Source organism: Microtus pennsylvanicus, chromosome 16, assembly GCF_037038515.1.
Source record: "Microtus pennsylvanicus isolate mMicPen1 chromosome 16, mMicPen1.hap1, whole genome shotgun sequence".
NCBI lineage: Eukaryota > Metazoa > Chordata > Mammalia > Rodentia > Cricetidae > Microtus > Microtus pennsylvanicus.
The window spans coordinates 44252226-44272235 of NC_134594.1; positions in this window are offsets into that span (position 1 = coordinate 44252226).

Genomic DNA, 20010 nt, shown 5'->3' on the forward strand with positions numbered 1-20010 from the left:
TCCTAGAGAAGCTAAATAAGGAGAACCCAAAGAAAAACATATAGGCATCCTCCTGAATATTAACCTTTAGCAGGCGATGAAAGGAGACAGAGACAGAGACCCACATTGGAGCACAGGACTCAAATCTCAAGGTCCAAATCAGGAGCAGAAGGAGAGAGAGCACGAGCAAGGAACTCAGGACCGCAAGGGGTGCACCCACACACTGAGACAATGGGGATGTTCTACTGGGAACTCACCAAGGCCAGCTGGCCTGGGTCTGGAAAAGCCTGGGATAAAATCGGACTTGCTGAACATAGCGGACAATGAGGACTACTGAGAACTCAAGAACAATGGCAATGGGTTTCTGATCCTACTGCACGCACTGGCTTTGTGGGAGCCTAGGCAGTTTGGATGCTCAACTTACTAGACCTGGATGGAGGTGGGGGTTCCTTGGACTTCCCACAGGACAGGGAACCCTGATTGCTTTTCGGGCTGAGGAGGGGGGGGACTTAATTGGGGGAGGGGGAGGGAAATGGGAGGCGGTGGCGGGGAAGAGACAGAAATCTTTTATAAATAAATAAATTAAAAAAAAAGAAAAGAGGGTATGTGCCTAGTTTTACCGTGTTTGCTTGATAGCCCTACAAGGTCTGCTTTTTTTCTGAAGGAAAATTGAGGAGGAGTGGATCTGGGGTAGAGGGAAGATTGGGAAGAGGAACTGGGAGGCATGGAGGGAGGGGAAACTGTGTCAGGGTAGAATATATGAGAGAATAATGAAAGAATGCCTGGCATTTTTCACAAAACGTCTTCGCTATTTTACCTGACATTTATAATGTAAATATTAGGCAGTAAGTTGAATATTCATTTCTGTGGTAGCAGGAGATGTCTGTTTTGTATCCTGAATGACTTTCAACTACCCAGAAAATGTCTTGTCTGCTGAGAATACTCAATACATAATTTATAACTAATGTGTAAAAAAAGAAAAACAAAGGAAAAAATTGTGAGAATCTTTAATATAAATCAGCGAATGCATTTTAACAGTCAAGTGTCTATTTGCTGTCTGTTTCTAATAACATAGTACCAGCATCTCTCCAGCATGGATCTGTAATTATTACTGTTGATTATCTGAGAATAAATGATAGTTTGTAAACAACCATAATTTAAGTGAAATTAATGTGTTGAACAACTTAAAGAAATCTAAAGAGCTTAAGTTGGCAGGGTTATCTTTTCTATTCCCGCTCAACCAAGTCATTTGTATGATCAGGAAAATTCTGGGCTCAGGGTTGCTCTTTGAAATCCCAGTCCTGACTTTAATTAGCGGCACTTGGTGGTCATACCAGTTACTTGACAATTTTGTTCTAATTTGGAACATCTGACAGAGTTAGTGTATGATGGGTAAACAACAATAATCTCATTAAAAGACATTAGAATTGAAATTCTCCAAATAATTTTCAATCAAGAAGCATATTACATATGTGAACTAAGAGTAAATAAAATCCAAACAAAATTTATATCTAAATTTGATCATTGAAGATATGTTTTTCTCCTAGGGGTTGATTTATTTGTACTGATACATGTTTATTTTTGTGGTTGTTGTTTTAACTTATTTTTCTGTTTTTATGGGCTCGTGGAGGTTGATGAATTTGATTGCTGGCTATTCACAGCATCTACTGCATAGGATCACTTAATGAACATACAATTGTTCACCCTTTGTGACACTGGCATGCTTGGTAGGCACTTGAATTGCTTCCAGTTTTGACATTATATACATCACAGCATTTATCACGAAGACTTCTATCTTCTGCACAGTGGCAACTATCTCTTTGGGTTTATAGCCTACTACTGATTTATAAGATATAAAGCTCCTTCAACTTTACTAGGCAATATCAATAAATTCTCTGCAGTATTTCCATAAATCTACAGAGCTGCAGAGAAAGAGTTAGAATTTCTTTGAATCACATCTTTTTGCCAGACCTTGAAATCTTGCCAATCACAATGACTAAATGGCACCCAAATGTCATTTTAATTTCCATGGTGTATACTGAATTTGAGAACTTGCCGTAGCAACAACTTTCCTGTTTCTTTTCCCATTCTGTAGGCTGCCATTTTGTCCTAATACCGATGTTCTTTGCCTTACAAAATCTTTCAGCTTCATGAGGTCCCATTTGTTAATTGTTGAGCTTAGTCTTTGCTATCAGTGTTCTGTTTGGGAAGTTGTCTCCTGTGCTGATGTTTTCAACAATATTCCCCACTTTCTCTTCTATGAGATTCAGTGTATCTAATTTTATATTGAGGACTTTGATTTAGTCGGACATGACATTTCTGCAGAGTGATAAATATGGGTCTATTTGCATTCTTCTACATGCAGACATCTGGTCTGGCCAGCACCATTTGTTGATGATGCCTTCATTGTATTTCTATCTTCTGTTTTAAAATTCAGGTATCCATAGGTGTGTGGAATTATACCTGGGTCTTTGATTCAATTCTATTGATCAGCGTGTCTGTTTTTATGCCAATACCATGTGGTTTTTGTTGTTGTTGTTGGGTTTTTGTTTCGGCTTATCATTTATTTATTTATTCCTTCATTTATTTGTGTTTTCATTACATCCATATGTCAGTTTCCAAAGAACGACAGTATCAGCAGTTTTTCTCAGTACAGCTCTATAGTAGAGTTTGAAACCAGGGATGGTGATACCTGCGGAAGTTTTTTTTTTTTTTTACTGTTCAGAATAGTCTGGGTTTTTCTTTTTTTTTTTGTGTGTGTGTGTGTGTTTCCATATGAACTTGAAGATTGTGATTTCAAGATCTGTAAAGAATTGTGTGAGAATTTTGATGGGAATTGTGATCAATCTGTAGATTGCTTTTGGTAGAACGGCCATTATTACTATGTTAATTCTCCCAATCAATGAGCATGTGACATCTTTCCATCTTCTGATATCTTCTTCAATTTCTTTCTTCAAAGACTTGGCATTTTTACTATACAAGTCTTTTATTTGCTGGGTTAGGATAACTCCTAAATTATTTCGTATTATTTAAAGTTATTGTTAAAAATATTGTTTCCCACATTTCCTGTTAACAGTTCCTAACCCTGTATTCCACATGTGTGCTTTTGAATTGGCTAGTCCAAGGAAGAAATAATTTTCATCACAATTTTAAATACAGTGAAAAAGTTTTCCCTATTTTATCTTAGTTTTAAAAATATGTATGTTCATTTTGACTCATTTCTTAATCACCCTAATTCTAACATTTCCATTACACATCATGTGAAAGAGATTGGTCTTGAAATTGGAAGACATATAATTAATCTTGCTATGTCATCTTTATGTAGCTCAATATATTCATAAATTTCTTTTGATATTTATATAAACTCAACAGCTTATTTATAAGTGTTTTTTCTAGCCTCTAAATATTTGAAGATTTTAAAATCATCTTTTTTAGCAATATTTAACTGAATAGCGGTCTTAAAAGAGCATATTATTTAAATGTCTCAGATCCTTAAGACATGGTTAATGAAAAATGATATTCTCTGTGTCTTTGACAGTACTTTTTGATTATATCCTGCATACCATTATGATTTTCTAAAATTCTATCAGTTGTTGGTGATGAGAATCTCAAGCTCTCAAATTATAATTGTGCCTCCAACTTTTGTTAAATTCCATAATATTAGCCTCACTTCTTTGGAAACTCATACATTGGTTACATTTTCAGGGTTATTGTGCCCTTGACAAAAGGACTTTTGCAGAAGTTATCTATTGCTCCATAACAAATTATTATACAATAATTATACAGCTTAAGAAAGCAAAACTATATCATACATCAATGAGTCAAAAAAATGGAATTTTTTACTTCGCTTTCTCTGGCTCAAGGTCCTTTGTGAATTTGCATTAAAATCTTAACACTCTAATTATTGTGGCATCAATGGAAGATTTGACTGGCCCCAGACACACTTCCAAACTAACCCACATGATGCTCCACAGGATATGACTCCTCAACAAATCAGTTTTTCTACAGCAATGACTCAGGTAAAAAAGCAACTTCTCACCTGAGTGATGAGCAAAACACGGTCAGATAGAAACAGCCTTTGAAAAACTCTGAGAACAAGACGCACTATGTCAGTCTGACTTGGTAAGTTTCATGGCATAACTCATCCCATCCTCAGGGGAAGAAATTAAAAAATGTGTGAAAACCAGGTGGTAAGAATGAGTCGAAGTCACAGCAGGGACTTCAGACTCAATTGATCTTTGACTTGAACCCAGCGTTGATGATGCTGTTAGGGAAGAAAATAGCCTGTAGACATCTGCTCATCACAGAATGCCTCTTTCCTCATTAAAATTTAAATTCATCTCAACTTTTAGCTTTCTGGTTTATGTATATATACTTATTCTTTAAACACACACACACACACACACACTGCTTGTAATATCTCCACATTTTCTATTTTGAAAGGAAGATGATAGTGTAGCATGGTCTGCTGTCTGCTGTTTCCTAACTGGACATGATACACAAATTTTAGCTTACACAAATGCATTCATTTCCAGAAATCCAAATTTATCCTTTCCAATTCTCTTTGCATATACTTATGACTTCTTCTGTTCAAAGATATTTTTACTTGACCGTAAGCATATGTACTTAGGAATATAGAACTCAGGACATCCTTCCCATGTGATCTATTTTTCAGAAATTCTCATCATCGCTGAAACAAAACACTTTTATTTTGTCATGTAGAGTAGACATTACACCCTCTCATTGCCTTTCCCTCCATACATTATAGCTATTCTCTTGTGCCTACTATCCTGAAATCAAGGGTAATATATCTTTCATATTCCATGCCATTCTGTGTGTCAGGGACTTTGTTTGCTGTTTCTTCATCCTGTGATCTCCTCCTCCTTATTTCTCATGAACAGTTCATAGTGTGTATGTGAGAATCCTGAATATTCATAGAAACCTCTCTCTACTTATACCTTTCTTGGTTGAAAAATCGCATAGGTAAACATAGAATTTTCCTACTTCCCTTGCCTCTTGTGTAAGTTTAGTAAAAAAGAAACAAGGAATTAGTTAAGAAGGTTATCAGCTGGGAAGAGTAAGAGGTGCTGACTAGAAAGTGCTGATTTCATCGCAGCATGAGGGAAGCTTTTGACACAGGCAGTCTGTGTACTATAGCAGCATGGTATGGTTGCAGCAAATGGGTGCAGTGGTATAAGAAAAACCAAGTCCTTTGGATGAGGGCTGCTGCAGGACACTATGTGGAAGCTGGTTCTAGGGTATAGTATTAGGGTATTTTTTTTCCAATAGACTAGACTAGAATTCTTTGGTTAGCAAGTTCCATGATTATATGACATTTAATGGTCTATTAAAAGTCACATTCTTTCTAAACAATCTAGAAAGTATTTTTTGTATAAGAAACTCTATGAGCAAGTTAATATGTTTCACAATACGATTTGGGTGGTAATTCACCTCATTCAATATTTTAACAATTTACTTGTGGCATGTACCTTCCTCCCAAATGTTTCCCTATAGGTGAGAACAAATTGGTATTCCAGAAGTCCAGCAACTCTGGTTTCTTTCTTTGAATCTGGCAGCTACCTTTTTGCTTCTACCCTTGACTCCTAGGGTGTTGACAGCTGAAATAGAGAGAAACCAAAGAAGTAGAGAAACGGGATAAAAGACCTAAACATGAAACCTGAAACACTGAAACCAATAGAGCAAAACATAGGCAACACCCAACATGATATAACTGTAGGAAAGGAATTCCTGAATAGGACTCTGATTTCTCAAGAATTAAGACCAATAATTGAAAAGTGAAACTTGCTGAAATTAAAATGTGTCTCCATAGCTAAAGAAACAACCAACCCGATAAAAAGAAGCTCACAGAATAGAAGAATATTTTTGTCACTCATACTTCTAACAGAGGTTTAAAAACCAACCAAAGAACTCAAAAAAAAAGAGTCAGTAAAACAAATGACTATTTGAAAAATAGATTGGGGATTGGAATAGGTAGTTCACACAAGATGAGAGAATAATGGCTAAGAAACACCTCAAAATGTTAATTATCCCTAACAATCTGAGAAAAACAAATTAAAATCACTCTGATGTGTGATTCCTCTCTGTATGCTGTGAATACTATTGTCTAATGAATAAAGCTGCTTTGGCTTACAACATGGCAGACTGTGGGACTTTTAAGATTGCATTGTATTTTAAATTATGATGTTAATATAAGATGTTGAGGAAAAACAAGAAAGAAAAAATGAGGTAACAGTGATATGTACCTAATGGTAAAAATAAAATGGCACTGTTCCCAGTGTGGCAACAACAGACAGTGAGCCAGGAGGGGCAGCAGGTTCCAGGCAGAGAGCAGTGCTGTGACAGGTCAGCTGGTCCCATGAGGAGACGCAGCAAGTGAGAGACAGAAACCTATAGGCATACCATGCAGAGTGAGGTTGGATATTTATTTAGTGGGTTATGGAAGGGAAGGGGAAAGGGGAAAGGGAGGGAGAAGGGGGATGAGGAGAGAGAGGCAGAGAGAAAAACAAATAGGGAGGGAGGGGAAGGGGGAGAGGAGAAGAGAAGCTACCTCTTCAGGAGACTGATGGAAAAAGAGAGATCTCAGGCTGGAAAAGGATCCACTTCCCTCTGCAGACGGTGATGGGGTGTGGGGGTGTGGGGCTTGTCTCTTAGAAGAACAGGACAGACCTTTACACAGACTGCATCCAAGCTGTAGGGAAAGCATCCCGTTTACAACAGCTTATAATAATAATGATGATGATGATATAATTATAATAACAATAATAATCACGGAATCTAACCATGTAATGCTATATAAGAATATGAGATTGCCTGAGCTTAGAGCGTTTTTGTATGTTAGTGAACCATGCTGAAATATATATGGATGGAACAAAATCAAGGCTGGAAAGTGAATCAAGATGACTCAGCTGAAGGAAAGGGAACTCAGCAACTGTACCCCTTGATCTGACAGTGATGCAAGCGCCATTGCGAACTCAGCATATGCACCCCTTGATCTGACAACCGTGCATTTTTTACACCGTTTTCTCTGAAACATCCCTTGGTTGAAAGTTGAGAGTGGGAAGAAATTAAATCAAACTGAAAACCCTACGGAAGAGCTTTATTGAATTCTTAGCTGGAATTTGTTTCTTGAATGTTGAACACAGCAGAACATCAACTTCTGCTTTGGACCCCGGGCTGAGTCAATAGCACAGAGGAAGCTGGCCAACCAGCCTGTGAGGGAGTGAGAACACTTGTGTATGGCTGCACCAGAGCCAAGGGAGACTGGGTATCTGTTCCAAGTATCTGTCGTTAGCCCTACCATCTGTTAATTTCTTACAGTCAGTGTTCCTCACTACAGAATAAGAGTTTCGACTCTAAAAAGTGCTTGCTGAGTCATGGTAAAAGGATGACAGTGACTCAGAAATATAGGCTTGGATTGGTTAGAAATTGTATTATACTGATACACAGGAACACATAACATTGTCCTAAATATGGGAAATTTTTATTTTTATTCCTTACATGTAATCCAGAGGTGGACTGTCTAGGACTGGAACAACCATTCTATTCTTACTCAAGTCCCTAGCTCCTTTTTCTTTGTTGAGTTTGGGGAAGAAACATTTCCTGGTAGCATTGTTCTTTGTCTTCTGACTTGCAGTTTATGAACTTGTACCAAAGTAGTTGTTACTGTCCATGTAACTGGCTAGCTACCACTACCCTGAACTGAAAAGTAGCTAAACTAATGCAGTTTCTTAGGTATGTCCATGACCTTCCCAAATGAGGTTCATGTTCTGACAAAGAAGACAAAGGCTATTGCAAAATGATTTAAATTCTGATATAAAATGATTCTCTGCTCTCTGCTGTCAGAATACATACATACCTGAAGTGCCAATAATTTTCTTCTTGCCTATTTTATTTTTTTGAGACCAAAATTGACACTATGGGATGCAGATACAACAGTCTTGCAAACATATAAGACACAGTAATCCGCAAAGTCTCAGAGTGGCATTAGAATGTTCTCATTCTAGAAGACAGAACTACAGTTTAGCTATAGAATATCTGTTGAGTGTGTTTCACCATATCACATTGGCATTTTCAGGAAAAGTATTCATAACTGGGAAGCATATCTAAAAAACAGGGAAGAAGAAGAGGAGTTGGAGGAGGAGAATGGGAAGAAAGAATGAAAAAAAGGCAGGCTGGTTAGCTGAAGGCCCTTCCAGTAGAATGTTGGATTCACCACTGGACACTCTGAGGACCCACTGAACCTTTAGACTGGATCTTAGGAATTTATTTGTATGGCTGGTATGTTTGATGTTTTTTTTTTTGAGATACATTTAGATGGTAAGACTTGATCCCAGTGTGAATTCTACAGTTCCATTGCATACTAGATTTGTCGTATAGAGAATGCAGAATACTGAATATCATCATCTGGACCAGTTTTGACATCTGAGCCCCTTGTTACTCGTCCTTTGGTCTTCACATGAATCTTTTGTCAGGTTGCTAGTTTGCATTTAAATGAAGTTTATTATTCTACCCTTTGGAGAATGTGTCTTGCAGACTTTTGGAGCTGTCATTGAGAAGCTCAGATGATTTCACCTGGTGAGGTCAGAGCAGGTGCAATTCTGGTGATGTAATCTCATGGAGTGCTGAAAACTCATTCCATTTCCCAGATGGAATCCTATCTAGCTGTAGAACTTCAACTAACTTTATTGGGTTTTGTGTTTCTGTTGTATACCTTTTGTTCTGATTTTCCAAACTAATCGCAAATTATCTTCAAGTTGTTATCTCTCATGCTTGAAAAATTTAAGTATTTTTCAGTGAAGATATGCCCCCCCAGGAAGCACATTTGAACACTGCAAAGAGTACTGACATTTAAAATTGATTTAATTTACATACCATTTCCTAAAGACAAGAAACCAACTTCAAAGGAGAGATCACAATCTATTTTACAGAGCACATTATCCCAAATAATAAATAAACATGCCATTAGCTTATCTCTTCAGTTCACTTTAAGGTATATTATTTTTGTTAGTAATGAAATGAGCTAATTCTTGTACCCGATGTGATATGATACCAGGATAACATGTTGGAGCTTGTTTTAATTCATCCAATCAGTCATTCACCCATTTTCTGTGTTGTGGATTGCACCTAGGATCTCATTTCTGACAAAAACAGGTCCCTCACAAAACTAAAGAGATCATTTTGATTTTATTTTTACTTTCATTTTGAGATAGGTCTTTCTAGTATCCCAGGTTAGTGTTGAAATTCTGATCCCCCTGCCTCAGCTTTCTTAGTGCTAAGTTTACAGTCATGCACTAGCATATGTGACTGTGACTTTGAATTATTTATGGGTGTGGAAGTAAAGATGGAGAAAGTCAAAGGAAGCTTATGTTTTTTCTGTTTTTAACTATTTTAAAGAAAAAAAAAGGTTTTGTAAAATTTTGCAGTGTAACCTTTACCAGTAGCTAACTTCTGAATATTTCATTTGTGCTTATACATCCAAAGTCACATCATTATCATAAGTAATTCATAGGTCTGTTCTAAAATATAATTGCATTGTATGAACCAACTTTACATAGTTTCAAAAGGGAAAAGAAGATGCGTTTTGAAAGTATGATTTTTTTTAACTACATAGTTTCTAGCAGTAAATAAAATCACATGGAATTTGAGTCAGTATTTTTTCCTGACTTTCTCTTCCTAAAATTAAAATCATTTGCACTCCTGTTGATAGTTGTGACAGTGTCTTTTTTTTCCAGTTTATTTAAGTGATTTATTCCCAGCTCTTAGTTCTCAAGACTGGAGCAGTTGGGAAACTGCGAGATGGGCTTTTGAAATGGCCCCCAAAGCTCTGTGTTCTGTTCCCAGTGCTGCAGTCCTCAAGGTGGATGTTACAGGTTTCTATTCATCAATGGCTTGTTCCATTGGTGGACACATTGCATAGCTTGCAGAGGTGGCCCTTTGCTGTAAGAAGTAGGTCATTGGGGCGTGCCCCAGGCCCTATCTCTACCTAGTTGCTTGTAGTATGAATAAGCAGCTCGGGACTGTCCCATGGTCCCTACTGTGATGCACTGCTGTGTTGTTCCAAAGCAATGAACCATGTGACCTAGGACTGAGGTCTTAGAAATGCTCTCTGCTGTGCGTTGACTAACTCGAGGATTTTGTCACAGAGGAGACGAAGGTGCGTGGCATGTGTTTTTGGACACCCTTCCACATCTCATGTGCTCTATTTTCCACCCTCCTCTCTGACTTGTACTCTAGCCTATGAACCAAACAGGAGCTCCCTTCTTAACTGCGTATTCATTTTAGATTTGTGTGCATTAAAATGTCAAAATTCTGACAGAGAAAAATTGCAGTGGTGAAGTTTTCTGGCGTATTTAATCTTTCATATAAACTCAATTTATGAAAAGTGCAAAATCAGACATTTAGACACTAATACTAATAAATATGTGTCTTCAGGTAAATCTGAAATGGAAAACATAGTGCATCTGCACTATGTTCGGACTTATATATGAACACTATTGTCTATCTGTCTGTCTATCTATCTATCTATCTATCTATCTATCTATCTATCTATCTATCTATCTTAGGGTTCATGTGTAAGCATGAACACAGTATATATGTATGTATTCTATACATATATAATATATGTAAGTATGAGCACTATATATATATATATATGTAGAGAGAGAAAAGAAAAGTAAACATGGGAGGGTATTTCATAAATTTTAAAAGGAATGTTTACATATTTGATAAGAATGTTCAGAAGTCATTTAAAAGGTGCTAAAGAAATGACTCAGTGGATAGAGCGGTTGCTGCGCAAGTCTGAGGACCTAAGTTCAGTTCCCCAGTACTCATGTGAAAAGCTTGGCAGGGGCACACCTCTACGACCCCACCCCTGTAGGCAGGGATGTATCCCAGCCATTGGGCATTCACTAGCTAACAAAGGTGCAGGACCTTACTGAGAGTAAGGCGTGGATACACTTCACTCACTGTTCTGGAAATCACTGCAATCTGCACAGAAATCTATTATAAATGCAGCTTTGTTACGGCAGTACTTCTACAGTTTCTTTTCATCTAGCAAGCATCGGAAAAATGGCTATGATTTCTTGTTCGCCTAGCAGTGTTTCTGAAAAACGGCTCATACGTAAGTTCTTTCAGAATTGCATCATTGTTTCTCCTATCAAAGCTTCATGCTACTTATGCAGTCTACTCCATTTCCCTGTAAAGGGCATAATCAGTCACGATAAAGGAACAAAAACCTCTTTGTCTCAACAAGAAAATATGTGAAAATCATGTACTCCCTGCCCCCTCCCCATATTTGTGTAAAAAGTGACAAAAAGCAGGATACGTGATGTCGACTTCCTATATACAAAGGAACAAATCACATCTTTGCAACTGAGCATGTATTTTGGGTTTTTTTTGGGGATTGAACATGTATTAATACTCATTTTGACATATGAAACTTACACACACACACACACACACAGAGAGAGAGAGGGAGAGAGAGAGAGAGAGAGAGAGAGAGAGAGAGAGAGAGAGAGAGAGAGAGAGAGAGAGAACAAAACTGAAAGATAAAACAACATTTACAATAGTTAACATACTGGGTGAGTCCAACAAAGTGGTTGGAGATTCAGGTATCTAGGTTTCTGTTGCTATAACACAATCCTATAGACAGCAAATGTTTTATTTCTCCCAGTTTTGGAGGTCAGGGTGATTAATGCAACACGTGTTCTGTTTGCTGAGTGAATCCTCCCAATTTGGCAGCCAGTCTTCTTGTAAATTCACACAGCAGAGATGGAGGAAGGCTAACTTAGGCTTCATATAAAGTGGGCAACCATAAATTACCTCCCCCAAATCTCACCTCCAACAACGCATTGACGATTAGGGTATCAGCAGGTGAACATTGGAGAAATCCAATATTGGTCTCACAACAGAAGAGAATTTTTACCCGAAATCCTTCACTACATATCTGATGTTTGTCATCTGTGAATTAGCTTGTTAATTCAAAATGCTAATACTAAAAGTCCTCTAAGGATGGCCCAGGTGGGAGGAACTCTCACTGAGTACCAAAACCCAAAGGAGATGAAGACTTTGTATTAATCCCTAAAAGAAGAAACAGAGGAATGTATGAGTGGAGTATCCCAGCCTTTGCAAATTCTTTCCCATTCTACTTTCTATGTGATTAGCTGCAAGTCAGGATCATAGACTTAGCTTTCATGGAGGCTTTTTCTGCATGGGCCCTTCATTTGTTTCTCTGAAATCTTTGAATTTTACACCTTCATTAATAATTTAAATTAACCCAAGTCTAGCATTTGATTTATGCTATAACTTATGAGTCAAATATCTTCACTCTCTGAAAGATGCACATATTGCAGATGATGAATGAGCTAGAGCATGGAGCCTGCCGTTTGAAAGTGGTACCCTGAATGAAGCAGGCTGCTAAGCTATCGTGGACTAGAGTCCCAGATGGCCCAGCCTTCTGGAGAATGAGTGTTTGAGGAGGAGGAGGTCTCATGAGAGACTGAACCTGAGAAATATGAATCATTAGGTCCCTGTTGTCCCTTCTGTGTTTAGTATCAGGGGTCTCTGTCCCAAATATAAGGAGAAGAAAATTAAAAAGATCGACAGAAATATTTGCTCATGGACATTTCAGTTTAGACATAAAATGGGTATTGCTATGGATCTTGGTTTATTGATATAAATTTAATGTCAGTTTTGTTATATGTATATCTCTGCTCTTGATTAAGGTTTTGTGTTTGTGCAGCTCATTTAAAAATATAATGTATAATTAAGAAATATAGGTTAGTAGATAATCATCTATAATAGACAAGCTTGTAGTCATGTTAGTTAGGTTTTTTAGATATATAGAGATATATTTCAGTTTGTTAGGTATTCTTAAATCTTTCAGAGACCTTCAGAACTTGGCATTTAAAAGGTTTTAATAACTTAGGAATTTTCAAGACTGTGAGATACATCTGCTCCTGGCAGTACCAATTACTTCAAAAGGAATATGGGCATCTAAGAGGCTCTTTATGGAGTTTGCTAGCCATTTGGTCAACTTGACTGGACTGCTTGATGTTTTGCTCTATGAAGTGGGCATGTAGGACCCACAGAAAAATGACTGCTGAAGTTGCCTAAAGAAGGTGAGACAGTCCTTTGGGTTTCCTGCTGTATGAAAGAGTCTGCCACACATTCTGCAGGACACAGAGAAAGTTACTGACAATATAGGAGGAACTGTCTTTGAAATTTCCTGCTTAGTGGAAAAGTCTGCTGGATACTATAGGCCTTTAGACTGAAGATGGATGCACCAATGTTACAGAAGAATTCTGGGTGACTGTCCAGGCAGCAAGCTGTCTCTGTCAATTCTAGAGTTTTGAAAGTTGCTTACAATGCACTTCCTGTTAACTTTGGTAATATTTTATTTTTCTGTGGTCATTGATGGAGTTGAAGAACATATAATTATAGTTTTCCTTAGTTGAGATAAGAAATAAACTAGTTATAAATATAACTGTAATTCTTGCTTGATACCTGTTTTGTTGTATGTAATTTTGCTATGTTAAAGTTAAAACTTCCTTTTTATTTAAACAGAAAAGGGGAGGTGTGGGGTTCCTCTCTGTATGCTGTGAATACCATTAGTTAATGAATAAAGAAACTGCTTTGGCCTATAGCAAGGCTGAACTTAGCTAGGTGGGGAAGGCTAAACTGAATGCTGGGAGAAAGAAGGCAGAGTCAGTGAGAAGTCATTTAGCCCGGCTGGAGACAGTTGCCAGAACTTTACCTGGTAAGATACAGCCTCGTGGCAATACAAAGATTAATAGAAATGGGTTAAATTAAGATGTAAGAGCTAGCCAATAAGAAGCTAGAGCTAATAGGCTAAGCAGTGATTTAATTAATATAGTTTCTGTGTAGTTAATTAAGGAGTCTGGGTAGTTGGAAAACGAGCAGACAGAGGTCAAGCAGAATGTAAAACCAGAATCGTAGGAAGTCTGCTCTGAAACTCTCTCTCCTAGAAATGACTGCATTAAATAAGACTGGAAAAATGGCACTATGAAGAGACGTGTTAACATGGAAAAGAGGAAGTTCAGGGGTCTCCACACCTAGACAAAGAATTAGAGACAACTAATAGCTGCTAGAAGCAGAATAGACTCTCCTAGTGATGTGTCCCTCATCGGTGGTAAAATGCAGAGTGGTTTTCAGTGAAACCCTACATACACAGAAACAACAGAAATGGACTGAGAGGTTGTGTTTATACACATACACACATGAATGCACACACACACAAATATGTAGGTAACAATAATAAATAAAGAGAGGCTATCAACTTCAGGGAGTTGATTCAAGGGAAGGTAGCAGGGAGGGACTGGATAAAACAGAGAATGAAAGTGATGTCAGATTTCAAATAAAGACTTTATTTATTTATTTTACCAAAAAAATAATGCCGTGCTGGGTAAATTCCTCTGGAAAAATGTATTGATTTATTTCACCTAATTCTCAGAAAAGAATGTTGGGTTTATAAACATAAGCATTAGGAAAATCAATACAATCTCAGCAACTGAAAACAGTTCTTTTCATTGTCACAGTTTTGAGGATCACAGCTCGGATTCTGTCTATTTAAATAAATACATATAAATACTTAAATAATTCTTTATATAAACTAATATTAAAAATGGAAAACTAGCCTGAAAGTGGTGGCGCATGCCTTTAATCCCAGCCCTCGGGAGACAGAGGTAGGGGGATCTCTGAGCTCAAGGCTAGCCTGGTCTACAAGAGCTAGTTCCAGGACAGGCTTCAAAGCTACAGTGAAACCCCATCTCAAAAAAAAAAATTTAGAAGTCTTAGGAACTGACAATCAACACTAAAATGTCTAGCTTGTATCAAGATTTTGTTTCCTGAAACCATCTTTTTCTTCAAGTCTAGAACCAAGAGACCAGCAGGCAAACACATCTCTAGATGCGGTTACTCAATACGACCTTCCATCTGCATTGGCTGTGGACTGTTTTGAAGAGGTTTGACTTCCTCTAGTCTCTTAATGGTAGGATTTTGAAACAATGCTCCATCAACTTCAAAGTTCATGGAAGGTCTCATTAGCATATGAAGAATTCTAAGACACAGTTGATGGTGTATGCTATTTTTTTTAATTTTATTCAGAGATACTAACTTGTATCCTTCCATTTTGGATTTCTTTGTTTTTTCCCTCCAGGTTTGTATGTTCTACCTGCTGGGGACTTATTCCACTCTTTGTTCTTTTTACCAGCTTTTCTACTCTTTCCTTTTTTCCTTGCTTGTGCTTTTCCCTCTACATTGATAGCATCCAGCACGGAAATGATTTGCACGATCTGAGAGCTGGTCTTCAAGAGTGTCTCAAGCAGATGAAGTTATAGAAAATGCCTATGGTTGTAAAGCCTTTGGGAAATGTCTTCCACGGAGACAGGAAACAAGGTTTTGACCTTGGCCAGACGAATCGTTTTCAAGTTTCTTGCACACTAGCATGAAATCATTCAGGGTTTCAAAAATAACTGCCATTAAAAAGAACTGCTGTTGTTCTTACAGTAATGCGTATAAAAGGAACAATCGCCCCTTGCCTAGTGATATGTGGTCAGTGTAAGAAATGCAGGTCCTACGTTTGATATTTGTGTTCCTAGTTATGCTAATGTTATTCCAACACTTTTACAAAAAAGAATTTGATTTTATTTGCTGTAAAGACCTTGTAGATTCTTTCCATTTCTCTTTATTTTATATTGACATTTGTAGAAGTTAAGTTTTTGTAGATGATTCTATAGAGGAAGTCTGTTGATGCCTTATAGAGCACAGTGTTTTCAAACTGGGAGTTCCCAGCCTCCCATGGCAACTTATCAAAGAGCTTATACAAGCACGGGTTTTATTTTAATAGATAGTGCCTTGTGGTGCACCAGTCAAAATGTAGCTACAAAATATTTTAATTAAAAAAATACAGGTGGCATGATCATTTCCAAGAGGACAGACTGTGGCCATTTTTTTTTCCTTCAGCCAGAGAAATGAGTCACTTTGGGAATTTTCACTTCCCACATTTTTCATGTACTGCTAAAGAAAGATACAACTTCCTGGCAAAGGCATATAATTTTTTTTATAGAAGCAACATTTCAAGAACTAAAAAATAATTTTTGTACTTTACACTGTATAATTATACCACCTATGCAATATGTCATCATTGCGCCCAAACTCAATACAATTTGCAAATATATCAAACCTCCCCAGAAGGGATGCATATGGAACGGATGGCGATGCTGTGTCAATCGCCAGCGGTTTCACAGCCGCACCTGTTAAACACCCCATCTTTAAATCTGCTACGTCAGGAGTGGCAAGGGTCATTGTCACAAAATCTGACCCATTGACTCGTTAAAGGAAAATTCAGTTTAAGCAAAAGAAAGGATAGAAAGGCCCAGGGGATTCAGCTGTAATCCTCTGGTGTGGATAAACCAAGCAACGCCGGGAAGTCCTCCAGTGCCTATGCGTAAGCATTCTAGGGCAGGCAACTGGCTAAACCAGGTGATTACGTGTGGCCAGAAGAACCAAAGGCATGTACTGCCAGACATCATTTGGAACTGCTACCTGGAATTATCACTTTAAGGAAGGTACACTTAAAGTAGGGTAAAGGTCTCTGGTTAATCAGCTACTTAAATGATGGAGTGATTCTCAAATCTCAAACATCTGCTTTCTTAGAAGCTTGTTCAGAGGTTGTTCCGGATGCTGTGGTTAACTAGATTGCTTTTCTAAAATGTATCTTCTTGCTTGTTTTCCCAATATAACTGGAGGTACCTTGACCACTTACATACCTGTCTTTATGGATGTGTGTGTGTGTGTGTCTATGTCTGTGTAAGAAACACACGAGATTCTTTTCTCTGTAATGTCACAGTGTCTGCTGTGTATCTTATTGGCAATAAAAAATAAGTACTTACTAGCTAAAGTTGGATCCATTTAGGATGTTAAATAGTACTAGCCTTTTAGCTTTAAGGCTAGGTGATGGTGGCACATGCCATTAATCCCAAACACTCAGGAGGCAGAGACAGAAGGATCTCCATGAGTTTGAGGTCAGCCTGGTTTACAAAGTGAGCTCTAGAACAGGCTCCAAAGCTACAGAGAAACCCTGTCTTGAGAAAAATCTAAAAAAAAAACCCAATCAAACAAAAAACCAAAAGTCTCAATATAAATTCTAAATACTTAATGACAGTGACAAGGAATCCTCTGGGATCTTCACATGGAAGCTGAGCTGTCAAAAGTGTTCTATTAGGAAAAGTAATGACATTATAGGTTTTTGAAAACATATAAAAGTTTAATGTATTATTTATTAGTACGATATAGCATTGAAATCATATTTTTCTGATTTGCAAAGTTCTTTATAAGAATGTCTATCTGAGCCAGGCAGTGGTGATTCATGCCTTTAACCCCAGCACTCAGGAGGGAGAGGCAGGCTGATCTCAGTGAGTTTAAGGCCAATCTTGTCTATGAGAGCTAGTTCCAGGATAGGCTCCAAAGCAACAGAGAGGTCCTGTCTCAAAGAACCAAAAAAAAAAAAAGTCTGTCTGTACAAAAATGATTTTCTTAAGATAATTTGAATATTTAGGAATTGTGGATGGGTTTTAAGAACTAGTTGAAATATCTAAGTAGGGATATCAGTTAGTAGAATTTAAGTCTTGTATAATTCAATCATTATGCATATTTTTGAATGTTTAATAAACTAAGTTACTGAAATTAAAGATTCAAAATCCTTCTGATAGTATCAAGGGAAGAGGAACCATTAGCCTACTTCCAGGGGATCCATAGACTAGAGAGCAAATATTTCACGTGCATATAAAAATACCACACCAAATACACTTCTGTGTTTCTATTAAAAGTAGTAATTAAATATTAAAAATACTTGAGTGAATTGAATTGAAGACTAACACAGGAGCTGTGACGTCAGAATGGGCAGATGGCTTACACACCCACCTTCTCACTTCTGTATCAGGCTCCACACAGGCACTTCTCACAATCTCAGCCTGGTCCTTGGGTCCAGGTGACTGTCTAAGGATGCTCAAGATCCAGGATCTTCCTCTGTTTCCACCATGAATTTCACTCCTATCCTCAAACCCTTAGTCACAATCTTGTTTAAAAACCCAAATGTGACTTTCTTGATCATTTTAACAAACCTTCTTCTCATAGCCATGCAGGCATTGTAGAGAAGAATGTCAGGGTTCTACTGATCTTCTTCTTTCTTTGCCTCTTTCTTCCCAGGAATATTCAGAAATTTGTATACGTCATCTCTATAACAAGCAGTTTCCTTGCATATGAAATGGGTGATCTGAAGTTGATGTCTCTATATTCTGTGCCATGACTCTGGGTTTCTAGGAAGAGTTTCATAGTAAACCGTTCTCACAATTGGAGGAAGAGTTATAGTAAGTGATTAAAACCCCGACACTAAGTGCTGTCTAATCCTGGGCTTTGGTAAACAGTCACTTTGGAGGAGAACCGGAAGCATCCACATTTAGCTCTCTAATGTAATTTGAGCAAAACGACAAGACCACGGATTCAATACCATTACTAAATTGGGTTGTCCTTAACCTCCAGCATAGCACTCCATTAAATCACACACTTATTAGCAATATACTTGAAAGTCTGTTTGCAGAAATAATCTTTGTAGAATTTAATCATAAACCATGTATTTAGCTGTATAGGAAACTATTCTTCAAGACAAAAACTTGGACTTTCATTGGGTTAGGCTATTGCTCTATAAAAAACTGTGTCCTTGTCTTGGCTGTGCCCATCACCTGCTCAATGTAGTCTCTTTCTCCCTCTGCTCCCTCCTCTAAACGATCTTCTAAGTATCTGCTCAAATTTTATCAACCCTCTAAGAATCTTTGCAACTTGATATGATCTTCCTCCTTCTGCCTGTGCTCACCTCTGTTCTCCCTACCTTTCGCTCTACAGAATATTACTTCTTCTCTGGCCCTAACTCTGTAAGACCCCTCTTCCCACAGCAACCCCATGCTGAAGTTCACAACCAAGTAGTGAAGAGTGGAACAGGCTCTTAGCAACCAGCTACAACTTTGTGACCAAGGTTACCATTAACTTCCCCTTGCTACCTCCCAAGTTCTTTGGATTCCGCTTCTGTCTTCTCTCAGTTCTGAGGTGTTCACCGTGAGAGCTCAGATTTGCTGCTTATTTTAGCCTCAGAAGGGAATGTTTAATCTACCACCTCCGGAATTGGGATTTTAGAATTGTATATTTGTTCCATACTGTCTTTTACATATGTGCTTTCTTTTTCCGTGTTGGTTAAGTTGACATGTTACAAAGTCTTTATCTACATGATACAAAATTTTATAGGGAAAATTTTTCTTCTTATATTACTTTTACATATCTGTACTTATATACATGTAGGTGTGTAGTAGGAGGCTGCATTTTTGGTTCCCAGCATCCAGACTCCCGAAATAACCACACAGAAACTATGTTAATTAAATCACCGCTCGGCCCATTAGCTCTAGCTTCTTATTTATTGGCTAACTCTTACATCTTAATTTAAACCATTTCTATTAATTTGTGCATCTCCACAATACTGTGGCTTACCGGGTAAAGTTCCGGCATCTGTCTCCAGCTGGGTTACATGGCTTCTCAATGACTCTGCATCCTTTCTCCCAGCATTAAGCTTAGTTTTCCCTGTCTATCTCAGTTCTGCTTTGCTATAAGCCCAAGGCAGTTTCTTTACACATTTACCAATAAAAGCAACACATAGAGAGAAGGACCTTCCATACCATAGGTGTATATTTATGTTTAGAGAATCAATAATCAAATATGCAATTATAATCAATAATCAAATAAGCAATTAACATAGCTTACTAATTCTTTTGTCTTGGAAATTACCCAGGGTCTTCTTTTCTCTCAATGCCTAAGGATGTGTGCCCCTAGGTTCACACTGCTAACATTCAACCTGGGGCGTTTATTTTAAAATCTGAAGGAAATTTTATGGAACAAGAAAATATTTTTTTAGACTTCCTTATTTTTAATAGCAGACAGGTTGATTGA